Source organism: Chrysemys picta, chromosome 14, assembly GCF_011386835.1.
Source record: "Chrysemys picta bellii isolate R12L10 chromosome 14, ASM1138683v2, whole genome shotgun sequence".
NCBI lineage: Eukaryota > Metazoa > Chordata > Testudines > Emydidae > Chrysemys > Chrysemys picta.
The window spans coordinates 14,702,987-14,725,486 of NC_088804.1; the positions used below are offsets into that span (position 1 = coordinate 14,702,987).

At 41.8% G+C, this 22,500-nt stretch overlaps 1 long non-coding RNA gene across 1 annotated transcript in view; it reads right to left on the bottom strand.

The window, feature by feature from the left end:
• The window catches only part of LOC103306001 (uncharacterized), a 67,753-nt gene extending 50,265 nt beyond the window's left edge, over positions 1 to 17,488 (bottom strand). The window contains exons 1-2 of the long non-coding RNA XR_006174965.2: positions 16,725 to 17,488; positions 15,918 to 15,997 (exon numbers count right to left, since the gene is read on the bottom strand). This is a non-coding gene — a long non-coding RNA (uncharacterized LOC103306001). The remainder of the gene's footprint in view (positions 1 to 15,917; positions 15,998 to 16,724) is intronic.
• Between the last annotated feature and the right edge of the window lie 5,012 nt (positions 17,489 to 22,500).

Below are 22,500 nucleotides of genomic sequence, written 5' to 3' on the forward strand. Positions count from 1 at the left end.
TATGATTTCACCCAAAAATCAGGCAGGTAGATGATGAAATGCTAGTATTACCACCTGAAAAATTGGAGCCAGAGTGAGACCCCTTTTAAAAATACATGGCCCAAACTTGCTCTTATTAAAATCAATGGGAATTTTAACGGATTTCAATGAGAGAAGGGGCAGCCCTTGGTCTACTATGTGTATGTACATTTCAGTCATCTATCAGACACATACACATGCATCTGTCCAGATGCCTTTAAGTATCACTCATCCTCGTGACCTATAAGTACACTAAGCACCAGCTCTTGGCTCACTTTTGGACATGCTGTCTCAAAAGGAAGTAATATCACAGCATCACCTGTTCCATACTGGTAGCTTATATGAAGTTCTTACTAAGAACCACCATCTATGTGCCTAGTTCTGGATACACAATACTTAAGATGGCAATAATTGTGAAAAACAACTCTACCTTAGACTGCTAAACTAAGCAGATATCAGTTTGTTTGTTTTTTATTTGCCAGATATCAATGACTAGCTGGGTTTTGTTTGTTTTCCTAGATAGCAAGTGCAGATTCAGAGAGTCAGTGACAACACAACCTTGCATTACATCGCAATAGCTGTACTAACAAGATGAAGCTGTACTCCTGGAGACCATAAGGGATATATCTACCAATAAGCAGGCACAACAGATTACAGGTGAAACAACTGACCAGAAGGACCTCCAGAGCTCATCCCTGATTTCATAGAATCATAGAATATCAGAGTTGGAAGGGACCTCAAGAGGTCATCTAGTCCAACCCCCTGCTCAAAGCAGGACCAATTCCCAGCTAAATCATCCCAGCCAGGGCTTTGTCAAGCCGGGCCTTAAAAACCTCCAAGGAAGGAGACTCCACCACCTCCCTAGGTAACACATTCCAGTGTTTCACCACCCTCCTAGTGAAATAGTTTTTCCTGATATCCAACCTGGACCTCCCCCACTGCAACTTGAGACCATTGCTCCTTGTTCTGTCATCTGCCACCACTGAGAACAGCCGAGCTCCATCCTCTTTGGAACCCCCCTTCAGGTAGTTGAAGGCTGCTATCAAATCCCCCCTCATTCTTCTCTTCTGGAGACTAAACAATCCCAGTTCCCTCAGCCTCTCCTCATAAGTCATGTGCTCCAGACCCCTAATCATTTTTGTTGCCCTCCGCTGGACTCTTTCCAATTTTTCCACATCCTTCTTGTAGTGTGGGGACCAAAACTGGACACAGTATTCCAGATGAGGCCTCACCAATGTCGAATAAAGGGGAACGATCACGTTCCTCGATCTGCTGGCAATGCCCCTACTTATACTGCCCAAAATGCCGTTAGCCTTCTTGGCAACAAGAGCACACTGTTGACTCATATCCAGCTTCTCGTCCACTGTGACCCCTAGGTCCTTTTGTGCAGAACTGCTACGTAGCCATTCGGTCCCTAGTCTGTAGCAGTGCATGGGATTTTTCCGTCCCAAGTGCAGGACTCTGCACTTGTCCTTGTTGAACCTCATCAGGTTTTTTTCGGCCCAATCCTCTAATTTGTCTAGGTCCCTCTGTATCCGATCCCTACCCTCTAGTGTATCTACCACGCCTCCTAGTTTAGCAAACTTGCTGAGAGTGCAGTCCACACCATCCTCCAGATCATTAATAAAGATATTAAACAAAAATTTCTTGTTTTTCAAGGGATTTCTTGAGCAATGTCTCAATGATTATTTGGTTTTCAGCATAGATTCTACCTAAGCAGTAAAATGCTAATCTCCCTCCATTTCCTCTTCAGCTGCTGAATGTGATATGTGTAGATCCTAAAGTTTTCTTCAGTGTGACAATACTGCTAATTGCTGTTGTGATGGGTTTGGTCACAGAGATCCCCTTGGGACTGTCACCTGACATGCTGGAATTACCACTGGGCCCGTTTTTTCTGCCAGCTTGGGACTTCCAGAACCCTGCGTTGTCGAGCCAGACACGTTAGCCTGCTTCAACACAGACCCAGGTTTGGTCCATGCCCCCAAAGCTGCAGACTTTAACCCAAAACTGCTCACCTATCTCCAAAACTCAGTTCCCAATGGGATCCAAACCCCAAATAAATCTGTTTTACTCTGTATAAAGCTTATACAGGATAAACTCATAAATTTTCCTCTCTCTATAACACTGATAGAGAGATATGCACAGCTGTTTGTTCCCTCAGGTATTAACCACTTACTCTGGATTAATTAATAAACAAAAGTGATTTTTATTAAGTATAAAAAATAGGATTTAAGTGTTTTCAAATAATAACAGACAGAACAAAGTAAGTCACTAAGCAAAATAAAGCTAAAACGTGCAAGTCTAAGCCTAATACATTAAGAAACTGATTACAGATAATATCTCACCCTCTGAGATGTTCCAGTAAGCTTCTTTCACAGACTAGACTCTTTCCTAGTTTGGGCCAATCCTTTCCCCTGGTACAGTCCTTGTTAGTTCCAGCAGCCATCTTAGGTGAAAAGCAGGGGTGTTCTAATGACTGGAAACCCCTTCTTTCCTGCTTCACCCCTTTTTATAGCTTTGGCATAAGGCAGGAATCGTTTGTCTATCTGGGTCCCCACCCCTCCTTCTAAATGGAAAAGTACCAGATTTAGAATGGATTCCAATATCAGGTGACATGATCACATGTCCTGTGAGACCCCAGCCTCCATTCTTCCTGGGCTGGCCCACATGTACACAGGAAGGTTTGCAAGTAAACAGAGCCATTTACAACCACTTGTCCTAGTCAATAGGAGCCATCAAGGTTCTAAACCACCATTAATGGCCCAAACTTTGCATAATTACAATAGGACCTCGGAGTTATACTTCATATTTTTAGCTTCAGATACAAGAATGATACATACATACAAATAGGAGGAATATATTCAGTAGTTTATAACCTTTGTTATGATACCTTACAAGAGACCTTTTGCATAAAGCATATTCCAATTACATCATATTCACACTCATATTTCCATAAAACATATGGAGTGCAACTTCACAGCTGTTATTCCCCAGGGATAGCTCAGTGGTTTGAGCATTGGCCTGCTAAACTCAGGGTTGTGAGTTCAATCCTTGAGGGGGCCACCTAGGGATCTGGGGCAAAATCAGTACTTGGTCCTGCTAGTGAAGGCAGGGGGCTGGACTCGATGACCTTTCGGGGTCCCTTCCAGTTCTATGAGATAGGTATACTGCCATATTTAAAAAAAAAACTGCCCCACCCTCCACCCCCAAGACCAGTGAAAGCAGCTCAGGAAGGATAGAGGGAAGAAAAGAAGTTGCAGCCTTTCTGCTGCCAACAGACTCTGAATGAATAAGAGGGAGCAAGATGAGCTGCAGCAGCAAGGGCATGACTTCAATGAGCTTTGTACCATGTCCCAAATCAGGATCAGAAACACCAGATCTTGACCAACTACAAGAGGTTATCCTCAGCAGAGCTCTGAGGGAAAGGTCACCAGGGTAGCCACTCCATGCCATCATACAGTCACCCCCACCCCAACGTCATGACAAGGAGAGTCGTATCCCTGTTGATGCTGCAGAGGCAATGAGCTATGGAAGCATAAAACATTATATTCTGCCTCATGTGTCATCAACAGAATTGGCAGCTAAATTCAGATGATAAAATCTTTAGTGCCAGTGATAATGTAAGGAGCAGAAAGAACAGTGTGGTTTTCAGATCCCAGGCTGGATTGTGGTAACTGGAAAAACAAGTTTATTTTATCGACAATGTCATTGCAGAATAAATATGGATTCCCACCATTACAGAAAAACTTTGGACTATGACCATGTTTGGGAGTTCAGATTTAAACCTGCTGAAGTCAAGACATTATGTTTCTAATATTCCAGTACCTTCACTGGGAACAATGGCCAGTGGATGCACATAGTTGCAGAACATAAGAGTCATGCCAGGGAATTGTTCTCTACACTGTGCGGGAGATGTGCCCCCACATGGTCTCTGTGACTCCGACTGTCCTCTTTAGACTAGAATTGCACCAGTTCCAGGGTGTCTGGGGATCTCCTCAGCAATATTTGCTCTCTAGTGCCTATGAAGAATTGACGGCTAGAGGGATTTTTTTGATTATATTATGCCGGGTGTGGTTGACAAAAGAAGAAAAGTCAGAAGAGGTTATTTGTTCCAATGGCACTTTTGTCCTCAAACTCTAGTCCCCCTATCAAAAGTGTGAATCCAGTCATGTGATGTCAAACACTGAAATCATCATTTTGAAGCGTGGGGGAAAGGAACTTAAAACTGTAAAACTCTGGCTCCTCAGAAGAGTGAATTCAAAATGGCAGCCAGGGATCACACTCACTGTGACAGCTATTTAACCTTTGAAAGTGCCACATTTTTTTCTTGGGATTATATCTTTGAGCCTGAGACATAGCCATATAGGGGTTTTCAAGAAGAAAATCAAGTTCTTCATTCTTTAAACTCTCATATTATCATATGGCTATATTGAGGCCAAATTAGCCTTTCTGCCTTCACCATATGCAGCTGACCTGGACTAAATTAAACTTATTACCAATTACCGTATATACTTGTTCATACGCCGAATATTTTTAATAAAAAAGGGAAGCACCAGAGAAGGGGGTTGGCTTATGAACGGGTATAGAGAGGAGGAGAGGTGGGACACAGCCCCTCCCCCCAACAGAGGGAGCAGGAAGAGCCAGAAGGGAAGAGGCGGGGGCAGAGTCTCTCCACTTCTAGCCACGCTACTCTCCCCCCAGCCTCCGAAGCAGCTGCAGCTCCAGGGCTGACAGGCTGCAGCCGTGCCGCTCGGCCCCAGCCCCCAGAGCAAGCTGTGGTCGTGCCGTTCGGCCCCGCACTCCAGAGCAGGCTGTGGCCCTGCCGCCCAGCCCACCGGAGCACGCTGGGCTGCTGGAACATGCTGCGGACGCGCTGCCCGGTCTGGCCCGCTGGAGCAGGCTGTGGCCGTGCTGCCCAGCCTGCCGGAGCAGCTCCAGCCAGGCCCCCAGAGACATCCTCCCCTGGCCCTCCCCAGATAAGGTGGGAAGGGATAGGATTGGGAGAGTGTGGGGGTCCCGGGCTAGGGGTGCGATCATGTGGGGGATGGTCACAAGGGTTACTCCCCTAACCCCCAGCTTCTCCCCACAAAACATTTCCCCACCAGTTGCTGTCCTGGCCTGTCAGGGTAAGCAGCTGGTGCACCGGGACACTTCCGGGCCTGCAGATATTCGAGGTAAACAAACCATCTCGGTCCACCAGTGGCTTATCCTGATGGCCTGGGAGCCAAAGTTTGCTGACCCCTGAATTATAGGGTCAGCTTATGAATGGGTCATAAAAATTTTCCATTTTTACTTATCCATCTGGGGGGGGGTCGGCTTATAAATGAACCGGCTTATGATCGAGTATATATAGTATGTCATCTTCATTTATGTAAAAGAGAAACAACATTTGCACACAGTGCTGGCATAAGAATTCTGCCCCAGGTACACACGTACGTACTATGTATAAAAACTCTGTGCTAATTATTTGTGACCCGTATAGTCTACACCATAATTGAGGATAACAATGCTTTACCAAAGACTTGTGAATATTGCTATGAAGACCAATACTGTGCCATGAGGCTGCTCTCATTTCTTTCATGTCCCATCCCCAACTTATAGAAATGACTTTGTCAGAGGTAATGAATAATGGTAAGTAGCTAGGCATCGTTTTCAATCACAACCTTACCATTGAAAACCATCTACCAGTCATGGTTAATAGTTTTTCAATGTGCATAAACTGCACCCACATTTATCTCACAAACACAATGCATAACCTCATAACTACAAGCCTTGATTTTTACAATTCTCTCCGAGCAGGACTTGCAGAGGTTCCTCTCTATCACTTTCAGCTTTGGAGTGCAGAATCATGTTTGCTCCCTTGTAACTGTAATCATATCTTACAGGGGGAAGCATAACATTGTTAGAGTATAAGTTCTATGTTCTAGTTTTGGTTCTGGTGCGGGCTTGGTGTGTGACCTTGGGAGAGTTACTTAATCTACTTCTCCATCTGTAAAATAGAGAGAATTATACTTCTCATACCTACTTTCTATGGCTATTCAGAGATGTAATCAATTCATGTTTATGGAATGTTTTGAGATCTTCAAGCAGAGAGCACGATAGAAATAGTCAGTGCTTTCATTATTACATCTACCCTTCATTCTCTAAATTGGCTGCTTATAAAACAATTGCTTAACTTGCAAGTTGGCTGAACTGATTTCCAAAACCCTGTATCATGGTGTAGGCCATCACTATAGCTACCTCCTCCTTTAGTTTTTTCCTGACTCATTTACTGTCTGACTCCAATCACCTTTCAGGAATCTCACCACCAAGTCTTACGCCTGGTCTACACCACAGAGTTAGGTAAATTTAGCCGCGTTAGGTCGATTTAAAAATGACTGCGTCCACACAACCAACCCCATTCTGTCGACCTAAAGGGCTCTTAAAATCGACTTCTGTACTCCTCCCCGGTGAGTAAAATCAACTTTGCTGGGTCGAATTTGGGGTAGTGCGGACGCAAATCAACAGTATTGGCCTCCGGGAGCTATCCCAGAGTGCTCCATTGTGATCGCTCTGGACAGCACTTTGAACTTCGATGCACTAGCCAGGTACACAGGAAAAGCCCCGGGAACTTTTGAATTTCATTTCCTGTTTGGTCAGCGTGGCGAACTCAGCAGCACAGGTGACCATACAGTCCCCCCAGAATCATCGAGCATAGAATGTTTCTCAGCTCCCCCTATCATCTCCGTCCCTGAGGTTATCGCAGATTAGAAGGTGAAAAAAATGCACTTGCAATGACATGTTTTCCGAGCTCATGCAGTCCTCCTGCACTGATAGGGCACAGCTTAATGCATGGAGGCATTCAGTGGCAGAAGCCAGGAAAGAATTAAGTGAGCACGAAAAGAGGAGGCAGGACATGATGCTGAGGCTAATGGGGGACAAACAGACATGATGAAGCGTCTGTTGGAGCTGCAGGAAAACCAACAAGAGCACAGACTCCCGCTGTATCAACTGTATAACCACCTCCCCTCCTCCCCATGTTCCATAGCCTCCTCACCCAGACGCCCAAGAACGCGGGGGAGGAAGGCTCTGGGCACCCAGCCACTCCAGAGGATGGTCCAAGCAACAAAAGGCTGTCATTCAAACAGTTTGATTTTTAGTGTGGCTACAATAAGCAGTGTGGCCTTGTCCTTCCCTCCTCCCCCCACCCCACCCGGGCTACCTTATCTCATTTTTTTTTAATTAATAAAGAAAGAATGCATGGTTTCAAAACAATAGTTACTTTATTTCGAAGGGAGGAGGGTGGTTGGCTTATAGGGAATTAAAATCAACAAAGGGGGCGGATTTGCATCAAGGAGAAACACACACAACTGTCACACCGAAGCCTGGCCATGCATGAAACTGGTTTTCAAAGCCTCTCTGATGTACAGCGCGCCTTGCTGTGCTCTTCTAATCGCCCTGGTATCTGATGTGAAATGATTGTCTGCCATTGCTTTCACGGAGGGAGGGGTGACAGACAACATGTACCCAAAACCACCCGCAACAACGTTTTTGCCCCACCAGGCATTGGGAGCTTAACCCAGAATTCCAATGGGCGGCAGAGACTGAGGGAACTGTGGGATAGCTACCCACAGTGCACCGCTACGTAAGTCGATGCTAACCATGGTAGTGAGGACACACTCCGCCGACTTAATGTGCTTAGTGTGGACATATGCAATCGACTGTATAAAATAGATTTCTAAAAATCGACTTCTATAAAATTGACCTAATTTCGTAGTGTAGACATACCCTTAGGCAAGCAGGCAACTGTGCTTTTGGAATCAGGGGCAATGGCTCCTGCACTGTGGCTTTATTTACTACTGGTGTTCTGTGAAACCCTTGTTGGTGGTTTGCAGAGAGCTGGAGGATCACGTTGTGCTGGTCTCCTCCTTATTTCCAGCTGCTGAATTACACTAAACATACACACATCCTTTCCTAATATTACTTTTGCATGTAAGCAATCATTGCAGTGGCCAGAGAGAGATGTAATTCAGCCCATTTATACCAATATAACTGCATCCACACTGGCGGGGTAATTACACTGGTTTAGTTAAAGTGATGCAACTTTTTTGTTTAGACAAGGCTTTCGTACTCCCCAATTTTCTTTTGGAGGAAGGTGCTTTTGTGTTTTTAATGTTTTTATATATCACTTCCTTGTTGAAGGATAGCACTCTGAATGACTTGAAGGCAGGGAGTGGGTACTTTAAATGATCCCAAGTCTTATTTTAGTTTAAATGACCAATATAAGAGTGAAATAGCCTTTAAAAAAAAAAACCCCAAGTCATTAGAAATGCTTGCTAACCTTGCCATAAAGCTTTCTTTTACCATTGTGACCTTAATGAATATGTTTCCCTTGAGACTTGTGGAGAGTTTTATGAGAAAGCAGCAACAGTAGAAGAGTGAGAAACCTCCATGGCAACATTTAAAAAAAAAATCAATGAAAATCAACAAAAATATAAAAGATCTCACAGGAAAAAAATCCCAATACAGACTTTTAAGATGCTACATTCTAATATCTTTGAATTTTTATTTAATTTAGTTAAGGTACTTTTTTAGCTGATGAACTGCTACTTCGTGAAGTTTGCGGGGGTGGGGGGCAGTACAAGACTCTTTATGTAGGATAATTCTTGGTTCAACATCTCTTACATGTATTCTTGGAAGAACAGGAGCTGTTCTTCCCACTTCTATGGGAGGAAGAAGCATCTCACATTGATTAAAAAAAACTGCACTAAAGCCCTATTTCAGCTAGGTATTTAAGTACATGCCTCGCTTTAAGCAGGTGAGTATGCCCCTTGACATCACTGACTTAAAAGGGACAATTCATGTGCTTAAAAATTAAGCACAAGCTTAGGTATATTTCTGAATCAGGGCCTAAAATATTGTAACGTCGGGGATATCCAAAGGAATGAGGTGAGACATACTGTCAACCTTTAACTCAGGCAGAGCCCTAGAGCTGATGCTAGGTAGTCCCAGCCATCAAAAGAACACTTTGGTGAAATCATGGGGCTGGTCCACACTAAGCCCCCAGTTCGAACTAAGATACACAACTTCAGCTATGTGAATAATGTAGCTGAAGTCGAAGTATCTTAGTTCGAACTTAAAGGTACTTACCGCAGGTCCACACGCGGCAAGCAGGCTCCCCCGTCGACTCCGCCTACTCCTCTCGCGGAGCAGGATTACCGGCGTCGACGGCGAGCATTTCCGGGATCGATTTATCACATCTAGACAAGACGCGATAAATCGATCCCAGAAGATCGATTGCTTGCCACCAAACCAGCGGGTAAGTATAGACGCTTGGGAAGTTAATGGGAGTTTAGGATTTCACACTTTGGGCAAGATCTCACTGAAGAAAAACAAAATACAAAATGGGGAGTGCTCTAACTCAGGTTAAAATTCCAGGGAAGACAAGGCAGTTGTATTTTTAACAAAGTTAGCAGGTTGAGCTAAATACAATAGGGGAGGCTGTGGTTTATTGCTACCTATTAGCTCAGATTAAAATTACAACTGCCTTATCTTCATTAGGATTTTCACTTGACTTAGATAACTCGAGTTAAGACACCACTTCCTTTCCCCCGCCCCCCCGCTCCCGTTTTTTTGCTGGGTTTTTTTTTTTTTTGCAATGAAGCCATGCCCTCATTTTAAATTCCCATTCCCCGAGTCTCTCTATCTCAAACCATAGTCATTGGCAACCCAGCTGGTTGAGGAAGAGAAGTCCATTACAATAGGATCATAAACACACAATGGCAAGGACATTCTGGGGTTTGGGGTTGTTGTTTTGTTTTGTTTTTGTTTTAACCGTTGGTTTCAATCTATAAATGTAGAAAACACCTAAGTGTGTTAAGACCAAAAATCCCATTGACTGGAGCACCTAAGGTGCTTAGATACTCTAGACAATCCCACCCATAAACACCAAGTAATGTATTGATGTACAGGCAACTTACTGGTTTTGTGGTGAGTAATATCTGTAGTGTTTTTTACATGAACTGGCGCTGATCATCCTCAAGTTAGAGGGATTGAACTCAATGAGAGTTTTGCCATAGAATTCAGTGAGCACAGGATCACCCCATAATTAGGGCTAAGATAAAATCTTTTATTAGAAAATTTCACTATTTATTTTTCCAGGCCATGTTGCAGCCTTAGCACCACGAAATGGCAGCTCTTGCACTGATCCATACAACACGTTGATATTTTGAGTCTTTCCATATTAAAACTGCTCTTCATCAGAACTAAATTTTGAAATTGGTAATGTTAAAATTATAGAGAAGTTTCTATTGTTGGGGGGGTTTGTTTGTTTTTTATCTATTTACTTTATTTTGCTAGGAAGTAAAATCATGTTGCACTGGAGAGGAGGGAAATTCTCAACATTTCACAAATTTGGGGATCAAACTGGATCAGTTTCGCAAAAAAATGAAAACAAATGTCAAAATTTTCAAATTTTGCTGCAGTTTCACAGAGCCCCGGTTATAGTCTCATTTTAGGAGTAAGTACAAGCAATAAACTATATTGGTAACATGTGGAAAGAGGGCCTTTCCAGGTACCCAGCATTTGGTAAAGGTGAAGGTCTGGGAGATTCCTCAGGGCTGCCTTTTGTGGAAGCATAACATGGATATTTTTAAAAGGCTAATTGTATCTTTGGTGCCAAAACTTACTGTCTGTTTTTCTATTTTTTAAAGTTGGTGAATAATCTAGTTACGGGAGTTCCGACATCTTTGAACATTTTTATTTCATGGTGTGAGATTCCATTTGCCTGGAAATACTGTGTTCTAATTGCATTGTCATTCTCATCTTACACCATCATTCCCAGGTATTTCTGCACATGTAAGATTTCCCACCAAATATAGATCTATGATCGAGGACCCCAGGTAGAATGTTCGTGTTTTGGTGGGTTTTAACTAGATCTTGTTGAGAAAATTATTTTTTATCCTGCAAAATTTTTGATGAACATTACTTGTTTTTATTTCCATCTACATTTTCCTAGTTTCCATTAAAAAACTGATTTCAGTTTCCAGTTTTTCTGAAGACCTAAAAATTGTAGATGAAAATTCCATTTTACTTTGCAAAACTTTCCATTTTGTCAGAAAGCAGTTTTCCACCAACAAAACATTTCCACAGAAACTTTTCAGTCAGCTCTGGTTTTAATACATTCAGAGAGGAGTAGGAAGGGAGGAGGAAAATGTATAGTCCTTCAGTGATTGATTCATTTATTTATTACATGATTCCAACTTACTTGAGTCCGATAGCCTCACTAATATGCTGCACCAAAAGCCATTTTGAAAAATTAACTACTACATATCCCCAGCAGCACATTTCCAAACTTGGAAAACTCAGCAAATGTAAAAACAACAAAGCATTACATTGGCCTTGAGGACTAACGCCTTATAAAAAACAATTAAATTGATCTATTGCGCTTGTGAGCAGCCAGATTGGCAGCATTAGAAAGTGAATCTATGCAGAGAACAGGAACAACATGAACAGTGGCAATGCAAGCTTTCCCATAATTATGTTTCATTCTCAACTCTGATCTGGAGAGAGACACTCCAAAGAGGTGGGGGCAAGGTAGTTCTTACCTGTGCTTATGTTCTGTCAGCCAGTGCAAGTGCATATTGTGATGATTTTTCCCCAGTAATCTTGACCCCAGGACTGAGACCACCATCTTGTTTTATGTTCTCTACCACGCAGCCGTAACATGGTACCATGCCAAAACTAGCTGCCAAAACTAGATTCAAATGAACTAATGCAAGAGTCTATATCCGGAACTGAGATCTGGCCCTAAACTGTAGTTTGGTAAGTGTAGCAAATGTAAGGGCTAAAGGTTGTAAGAAGAAAGTGTCAGAAACCCTGAATGTTTTACAATTTTCTATAACCCTTGCATCAGGTGTGACAACATATGCAAATGTTTAGTTGAATGAAAAGAGTTGTAGTATAAAATCCCAATATTTGGGAATTATAGTGCACCTGCTGGCAAACCCTTAAATAATATGCACAGTATTTAATATAAAATATTTAACTAAACCTTTGCAGAAAAGTAGTTTCTGTACATGTACAGAAAGGCACTTTTCAATGTTTAATATAATGACCAACATTTATCCAAAGATGCCAAAGTGCTCCCCAGGCACTAGGAACGTATATAAACATGGATCATTTCACCAACCACAAATGCCAGCATCTCCGGGGCAAGGTCAGGAGACATTTAACAGGCCACAGCAATATTACATACCAGTTTAGGGCAGAAAATGAAAATACAGGGAAAATTTTAAGCTGCCAGAATGTAAAGTAATTACTCAGTAAGACTTTGGCCAGCACACCAGACTTAATATCCCTACTCTTGCAAAAAATGCCAGCACAAATGGCCACAACCTTGATTTAATATCTCATCGACAAGATGGCACCTTCTCCCTGTAGTGCCCCCTACCGCTAGGCTGTGGCATTGATTCCCCACTGACTCAGAGGGAAAAGTACTCCCACTAATTACCATTGAGTGGTTTTAATTCAGCCCTTTCAGTTTTCCTTGGAGGTTTCTTACCCAAACATTAACCCTACACATAACCAATCTCAGCTGTTTCAATATTCTTACCAAAAAAAATCAGACCAGTTACAGTCAAACTGCTTGGCAGGTTTAACTTTTTAAACCAAAGTAATTTATAAATTATGGAAGTGGAATATTTATTTATGTGGCGGATTTTTGTGGGTTGTTTTTTTTGGAAGAAGGGGTTGGAATTGCTTTCATAGAGTAACGGTTACTGTAAAATCTTTGGATGTCCAGGTCTAATATATACATTTCAGCTTCAGTGGTAGATCTGCAGAGCACTTTTGTTTAGGAAAAATGTAAGTTCAGTAATAGTTTATGGATATTTTAATTATAACTGCTGTATATAGCTATATGAAGTTTAAATAGTTTGGGGTTTGGTTTTTTATTTCCACTTGTTTAAAAATTTGGATAATTTGAACGAAAACAATAGCGTATTCTCTGTGCAATTAGAAGGGAGAAAGTAACATAGTATGAACTGATTAGAGAACTCTAAGGTACTGTTCAGTAGCCTACCAAAATCACCCACATTTGCTTACCAAAGGTATTCAACATTCGGGGTGAGATTCTGTGCTGGACCTTATGGCTGTTTTCGACAGTACCTGTGCCAGGGAATTCTCCCCTGACCAGAAATGGGGCCTTTAGGGCCCCTTTATGCCATTCTGGCCCTTTTACCCAGTGTAAATGGAATTTGAGGCTGAAAGCACTGTAAGATGAAATACTTGGCTATAACTGGGATTCAGCCATAAGAAGCAACTGGTGTAGTTGGCAACCCTCCAGAGTAGACCAAAAAACTATATGATTTGCATCCCCTAAGCTTATCGCTGCTTGAATCCTACTTCACAGGAATGTTCAGAGACTAATTTTATGATTGTGGAGTGCTTTGAGATCCTAGTAGCAGACACTACAGAAATGGAAAGTACTAATTGTTATACCATATTTAGAAAATAACTGTATGTGTCTCCATGCAATATACATTTATCCTCCAAATACTTGACTCCATTGATTTATATGTAGACTAACCTTGTTTATTCTCTGAATATCTGTGCATTTCCCTCACCCAGCTGAATTTCAGTGCATTTTATTGTGCTTTTTATTGTGCTTGGATCTCCTCTAAGTACAGAGACTATAAAAGTGCAAAGTGGAGGGGAGAAATGGATGAAAAGAAGAGAAGTTAGAGAGATGAATGTGAAAGAAGATAGGAAGGAAAATATCTGATAGCGCAATTCCAACATTTTTTCCCTGGGTATCAGCTAGTTCGTTAATTTTCTTCTAACTCTATGCCAGTAGGATAAACAGATAATAGTACATGCAGTGAATCAAAGAATGTAGAATAAATTCATTCTGAGTACTAACTAACCCTATTCTAACATATTTCACAACAAAGCTAGTAGAAAATATTAAAAGAAATATTAGGAAATATGATTTTGGATGCCCTGAAAATATTAATTTTATTTGGATATATAAGAAAGGAGTGAAGACTGGGCTATTTAACAGCATAAAATATTAGAAGAGATGGATGAAAAAAACTGAAATTTGAAGATTGACTTTTGTTGTTGTTGTTGTTTGTTTGTTTGCAAAAATATTCATCCCATTTTTCAACCTGCAATAGAACTGACTGAAATATGTCTACTTTCAAAATTTTTCAGTGGAAAAGCACACACTTTTGGTGAAGTTTTTTAACCAACTCTAATGATAAAGTTTCACTGAAGCATGTTCTTTTTGGTAGAAGGGGACAGTTTTAAACAGCTATCTAAATAGTTGGGGCCAGATTCTCTCCCTTCCTGAATGAATAACCTCAGGAGTGGGCTTTTTGTGTGGAAATGTCCTCAAAGATTTCCTCATGAAAATTCCATTGTAGTATGGGGAGCAGTGTTTGTTCTCCACTTCTATGAAAATGCTGCCCCCAAATCTGGCAGATCCTTCTGAATCCACAGAAGGTCAGGGTCATCTATGCAGAGGCCTTGAACTCCCACAGCAGGTTGGACTCCCTTCTAGCCATGGCTTCCATTGGGATGCTGGGTCCATGCAAATGGTAACACAGCCTGGGACTGTATTCATTTTTCACTGTAACTTTTTCAGGGCCAGAGTGTGTCTTTACTCAGAGCCCACCCCAGCACCACCCTCTTTTCCCTTCAGACCCTGATCTCATGGAAACTCCTCCACAAGGTACATGTAGAAAGCAGATGACAGGAGCAGGGTCAAGAGAGAAGCACTCAAACCCATTTTCTGTGTGCAGGGACTGAGATTCCTGTGTAAATGCACAGATCTCAGGGGCATAAACTGGCCCCTGGAGATGATAGGCTTCTTATATGGAAAAATGTTGCCATAATCCCTCTTGTCAGGAAATATTCAATTTTCCTTTGCTTTGTTAGGGGAAAAATACTAAATTACACAGTTTAGCAGGTCAACGTCAAAACTTATGATGAAAAAAAATCTTCCTAAGAGAGTTTCTTAAAACCTGTATAATCATGTTGGTAATGCTGCCCACGGGGAAAACTATTAGCACAAATCATGAACACATTTCAAAAGCTAAACTGACATGGATGGGGAGGAGGGGAGAGTGTGCCAAATTATTTGAAAATATTTCTAAGTCTCAGTACAGTGACTTCTTCCAAGACATTACTGAACTTTGTCTGTAAATGTTAATGCAGCTATAGGACTGATTTTTATGAAGATGATGAAAAATAATTTCACCCTGTTAGCACCTACATAAAAACTTTGACTACCGTTTTTAAGGGTTAAAACTTTACTCCTAATGAACTTCAACACTCACAGATTCTTTGCACTCTCTTTTTAGAGTATTCTTGCTTCCTTCCTATCTGCTAACACAATGGGGAAAGCTCTGTTATCATTAATCATCTTTAGAACCCTAGGGATTCCGGGAGTTCTAACACTGCTGCAACCACATTTAAAAACACACACAGCCCCAAAGTTCACTCTTGCAGATTTTCATTAGCAGATGGATTTATGAGTTAAGGGACATGTTTAATGATTCATCTAAAGCCAAAGGAGCTAAATCTGTGATAATTATCACCAGAATCAATATTTTCAAATCAAGGGTTTGGGGGTATTCTTTAAAAAAAAAAAAAAATTCCATGTTATTTCTCGATACAGGGCTGTCATTCAAATTAAAAAACGATGGATTTTTCTTTCTAAAACCAAATATCATCTTGCACTGTGCAAAGCGTTCACGAGATTTTGGAACAGATTACTCATGTTAATAGAGAGAGATTTATAGAACAAATGCTTTCAAAGAGTGATTGTCTGTTAAAATAGAACATTTGCATGCAGACTAAGCATCTTAAATAACAGGTACCGTATGAGCTTAGCAGCATTTATTTGACTAATTTACCTTGTCAGTCTCCTAACTAATGGCCCCATAAAAGCGGCATGTGTTGTAATTTCTGGAGACTTTGAAGGAAAAAGGATATCCTGCAGAAAATAAAGAAAAGTAACATGGCTGAGAAAACATTTGTAAATAAGACATTGACATTGTGATTGGATCTGTCTCTCTAATCTAAATATCATGTTTTTCGTGCATTCTGTTGCATAAAACTAGTTCATTTTTAAACAAAACACACTAAGAAAAAAAAAGAGCAAATATAATGGGCCTGAATTTAAAAAGCAGGCTCTATTTCTGCAGGTGCAATAATTGCTCTACCAATTTCATGGCTACTATTAATAATTAATATAGTGTTACCATTTATACATCCAATTACCAACTTGCAGATGCAAAAATAGAGGTTGGGTTGAGACTTCTAAAAACTATTTTAAAAATATGTATGATATTTTTGTACATCACCCCCCAAATGATCTGATAACACAATTCTGAAACTTAAAAATAAACCAACAGGTATTAATTTAGGCCCAATTTTAAAATCTCAGGCGCCTCAGACAATGTGCAATTGCACATCTTAAGTTGTGCATGAAATAGCATGTGCACACTGGGTATTTGTGTAAGCAGCTGTCAAGTTAAATGTCCTGCTGACCATGTCAGTCTGCAAAATGGGTGTTTGTATGTGTTGTAAGTGTAGTAACTGTACAGGCAAAGTAGGTCCATGCTATTAATTTTATGTGCACAGCCCTGAGCTTCTGAGGGTTTTGATAATCAGACTAATTTATTCTAACTCTTTATTATTACTAAAAAAAATGTACATACTGCACTGTAGACTAAAGCATGTTGTCTGCCACCAAAGAACTTGCAAGCTAAGAAAAATTGAGAAGAGAGAACGAGCTGGTAAAAAGTCCAAGGAGAGCATGACAGAAGGCGTGAAACAAAGAAACAGAAGGAAATGATGGGAGTAGTAAAGCCAAAGTATTAGGGAGAGCATAGTGAGAACAAGACGCAACAACAAGAAATTAGAGCAGAGATGTCATTGGGCACAAAGGAGGAAGAACGGTCCAGTGGTTAGGGTGATGGTCTGGAACTTGGGAGACCTGTGCAACCTGCACCATATCACCCCATGCCTCAGTTCTCCAACTGTAAAATGGGGATAGCAGCCCTTCCCTACCTCATAGGAGTGCATTAAAGCCTGTGGGATGCCAACGTGCTGTGGTAATGAGGGGGCCCTGTAAGTATCTATGATAAATAGATTAGATAGACCTAGTAGGTGAGAAGAGACTTGAATACGATGCAGGAAGAAAGAGGGTTCTAAATGAGTAACAAATGACCTGACCCCATCAGCTAACTGCTGTTCTGGGCTACAGAACACACCTCAGTATGCAGGCCACTCTGTGAGGCACACATAGCTGTAGTGCAGCATACGGCACGCAATGCAATATGCTTTAGAGGTCAGCTCAATTTCCGTGGGCTTTGGATTAGGCCCTGTTTGAGACGGGAGCTCTCCTACAGATGGGTGTCTTTACCTCCGGCATTTTTCAGGGCTTCTACAATTGGCCTTATGTCTGCAGTGACAGAGCCTTCATGGCGTTGGCTGCCATGTCGTAGAACTTTCTCCCTTCATGCTTTTCTCCCATCCTGCCTCCGTTTTTAAAGGGTGTTGCAGTTGCCATTTTTATATATCTTTCCATTTTAACTAATGTTTGTCCTCACATATTACCCCCCTCTTTAAATTGATGTCACTTTCTTTAGACTCATTAGCATTTTGTTTTGGGGTTTTTTTTTTACTATGTTTTATTTGATATCCCCTCCCCCCCCTCCCCCCCCCGGAAGTGTGCAGCACCACAAACGGTTCAGAGGGCAACACAGCACTTTATAAATAAAAGTCACACTTGCTGCTGAGAATGAATATGTTAGCTGGCCGCATCTGGATAGAGTCTCACGGTGAACATTTTACTTTTACAAGACAGGGATAAGAACACAGATGGCACAAGCTGGCATGAAACCTGCAAAAAGCTTCCCCACCACCCCTGTCCATTGAATACCATGGTAAGTCAATGAGTGGGAGGAAAGTTAAAGCTTACACATATCCCAGCATGCCAACCCATGCCCTACTGAGATACTTGACTTGCCTAGTGCTTCTAAGCAGCTGGAAAAAGTCAAACTGTCATCACTGATTAAAATGGGATTTTACAGAAGGCATCAGACATATTGTCAAAATTCTAGACTTCATGCCACATAATGGAAATATAAAAAGTTGGCAATTTTGTTTGAAAACTGAGATTTTCTCCATGTGTTTTTGTCACTCTGTTTTGTTACTGTTTATTTATGGCTGCGTGTCTCAAATAAATAGAGGCTTGAATTGCTTTGTTTCTACTGGAAATCCTAAAGGCTATATTCCTGCAACATGTATTGGAAACGTGCAGATGTCTGCATGTCGCCTTTTCGGCAACTTTCTATCTTGGGCCCCACTCCTTTGGGGCAACTTTATGCAGGTGAAAAATCACCAATGGTGGTAATAAAAAATAAATAAATAAAACCACATCTACACTCACACTTCCACTATAGTTAGTGAAGCCGTACAAGCGCTAGACATACAGCGGGAGAATTTCTGAAAATCCTCATTGTGGGCTCAGTCCTAGTCAGTAGCAAGTGGGAATAAAACTCAGGAGTCCAGACTCCCATTTCAATCACTCGAACACCTCCAGACAAAACTAATTCAAATGTAAACTGCACCAATTTGCCAAAATAAATCTAATAGTGCTTCTATGGGCATGTAAGTAGAATTTACAACTGACTGTTGAATCAGTCAGTATATAGATCAGGCTAGGAAGAGTAATTTTCATGTCCTCCTTTTGTCTTCTGGTGAGGGAGACCCATACAAGGGACTATAACACTCTTCTGCTGCCCTATGCCATGAGCCCTGATTCTGCAAACACTTAGTCACACTTAGCTTTATGCACAGAATAGTCTCACTGGATTCAGTGGGAGCTTGTCCTTTGCTGTCAGGGCCAGCCAGCCCAAGGTGTTTTGCCAACCAAGGCAGAAAATGTTTTCAGTGCACCCTCACTCCCCAAAAGATGTGTGTGTAGGGGAAGCTGTCAAGTAAAACAAAAAAAAAAGCGGGGGGGGGGGATAGAGGGTAGGGTGAGGGATTTGGCATTCTCGAATATTGGCCATCCTGATCGCCTACCCCTAAGGTCAGCCCTGTTTGCTGCCCATGCCATTAATGTGGTGATAATGCCATCAGTTGACTAGAGCTGATCAATATGGTCCTGGTCTCCATGGGTAGGTCTACTCTGCAATAAGAGACCAATGGCATGGCAGCACCTGCCCCAGGTCAGCTGATTTGGGTCCGTGGGACTCAGGCTGTGGGGTTAAAAATGGCAATGTAGATGTTTGGTTTCAGGATGGGGCCCAGTCTCTGAGACCCCTGGATGGGGTGGTGTCTCAGATCCCAGGCTCCAGCCTGAGCCCAAACATCTACACTTCAGTTTTTAGCCCCGCTGCCCAAGTACCACTCGGACACTTGGTGCCATGGATTTTTAATTGCGTGTAGCTGTACCCTTAGGAGCACCTGGAGTTCCATGCCCTGTCCCCAGCTAAGTAAGTGGCCATTTCTGTCATAACAAATACTTCGGGACAGGTAACAAAGTCCTGTTATATCAAGATACTGTAATGACCTTATGAGTTTGCAGTCAAACATGGCTCTAAAGGTTCTCTGACTCTTTGCCATCACTCCGAGATCTTTCTCTCTTGTCCTGTATTCTCTAGAACAAGCCCATTTCTTCTGACAATTTTAAACTGCAAAACTCAATGATTTCAAACTTTTCCAAGTTGAAACTCATGTGTGAGTTACCTGCCTCGCATCTAATCTATCAAGATTTCTCCAGATGTGATTCCTCTCCTAAGGCCCCACTGGTTCAACAGTCAGAGAGGAAGGCTGGTCTTACAGGCAAGGCATTTTTCCAGGAGCAAGGAGATCTGGGATCCATTCCTGTCCTGCTACAGACTGCCTTGGGCCAAGTCATTTAATCTTCCTTTGCCTCAGCTTCCCATCTGTAAATATAGTGAGAATCATACTTCCTTTCTCCCACCCATTGTGTGCCCTGTCTATTAGATTGTAAGTTCTTTGAAACAAAGATTGGCTCTTAATACATATGTATACTGTGCCTAGCACAATCAGGGCTTGAACTAGTTTAGGGTTACCAAGGACTATAGTAATACAAAAAAGAATGAGTAACTGTTCTGCAAATCCTACGTGAGCTAACATCCAAAAGCAATTCCCACTTCTTTTATTAATTGTACTGATTATTAGCTCTTTGCAGCAAGGACTGTTTTATGTGCATTTCTTACTATTGTAAAATACCCTGTATATGTATGGTCCAATAGCAATGAATATGAATACTAGTAAATCATTTAAGGGTCCACCAGTTTGGTGATCTCCATTACCATATTTGTGGTACCATCCTCCAGAATACATAGATAATTATTATTCTTGACAGTATGCTTGGCACATGTATAAGACAAATATAAAGACAGTGTCAGAAAGATGGGTACAATGGGGGACACAGCGAAAGGAGATCAGTTATATGTACATTGTGAAAAGTATCAGGCCCAATACCAGTCCCTGTGGTGCTTCCTTACACCACAACTCTCCTCTTCCCTAAGCCATAACCTCACAGCATGGCACTTTGTTCCCGTTCATCTAACCAGTTCCTTATCCCTTACATGGAAATGGTTCCTCCCTCCTGCACCATGCTTACTAGCTATATGCATTTGCCTGTTGCATGGTACACCTCTCCCCGATATAACGCTGTCCCTGGGAGCCCAAAAATCTTACCGTGTTATAGGTGAAACCGCGTTATATTGAACTTGCTTTGATCCGCCGGAGCGCGCAGCCCAGCCCCCCCCGGAGCACTGCTTTACCGCGTTATATCCGAATTCGTGGTATATTGGGTCACATTATATCGGGGTAGAGGTGTACTGTGTCAGGGCCATTTTGAAATCCTTGTAGACTGAATCTTGTGGCAACTGCAGGTTACAAATTGAAAATCAAATATTCTTACTGATTAGATCTCTAAGTGTCTCATGTTATCACAGTCTAACTTTCCCTTTCTCTGTCTCTTTTACACATCCGAACGACCAGTCTCTCTGAGAACATCATGCATCCCCTGAAAGATATTGGCCCAGTTGCAGGCATTGCTTATTTGTTGGCAGTCGGAAGAGCTTGGGTCTGATCCCTTTTTCACCTTATCACTTCCTGTTTACTGCAAAATAAACTGGGTGTGACATCTTCAGGTTGAGCTGTTTCTCTATTCTCCCACTTAAATGATATTGTACCAGGGTGAATAAGAGGCCAGGAAAGGATGGTGTAGCTGCCTCAGAAGAGTAACCCACACTTAAAGGAAATATATTTTAACAGACTTTGCTCAGCAGCATGGCAGCATATTGAGTTTACCCTAAGAGACCTGAGTTTGGCACAAACTTAGATCTCTGTGCTCTCTGCTGACATTTGCTCAGGGAGGTCATGGAGATAATAAAGTTATCCTTCAATAAGCTGGGCCAACTGGCTAAGGGGTGCAACAGAGCAACAAATCCAACCAGTGGGGTCATGTTAGCAGACAAACATTCACTTTTCCTTCTGGCCAGAGTCACAACGCCAAATTATGAGGGTCTTGCTGTAGAACCTTCCAAACAGGATGAGACACTGCACACGCAGTTAGATTTGTTCTGTCTACTTATATCTCAAGCGCTCTCTCGGAAAGCTGCAGGGAGAGGGGCAACTGAACAAATATTCCCTCCCCCTTGCCAAAAAAGGGAGATAAAAAGGTGATGGTTTGTCATTCTTGCCTTGACAATTGTAGTCTGAGTTTTTTTAACTCACAAGAGTAACATAAAAATAAGACAAAGGTGTAAACAATAGCAGTCTAAAGCTATGAGAGCAAATATGGCATTGTGATTGTTCAAAGTAACTGCTCAGGAACCTTAGTGCACACAGCTCTTTAAATAGCATAGAGATTATAGCCATTTCATAACACGGAATTACAGATTATAATATTCACCTGGAAAGGTGATGATTTGCTAACTGCTTAAAATAAATGCATTGAGCTTAAAATAATGATGATGACGATGCTTAGAATGTAAATACAGTTTTTTCTTTTCTAAGTGCTGTTACATCATTAACTCATTAAGCCTCACTGCACCCCTATGGGATAGGCAAGTAGTATATCCTTGTTGTATGGAGGGTGATGCAGAGAGAGCCTAAGGGATGTGTCCAAGGCCACTGAGTGAGAGAGATTCAGAGATGAAATGAGTATCAGGTGCTAAGGATTGTGCTGCTGCACTGCAATGAGATTTTGCTTGAACAAGGACTGCAGGATCAAGCCTTCAAGTAATAGTAATAAAAGTTTACTGATGTAAAATGAAGGCTGCATGAGACTTAAATATACACCTTCCACATCGATTTGCATGTGTTTGATGAGGCTGCCTATAACTACTACCTCTCTTCATCCACAGCCTGAGGCCCCAGTCTGGCAAAGCATTTCATCAGATTTGACTCCAATGGGATTGCTCACATGCTTACAGTTATGCA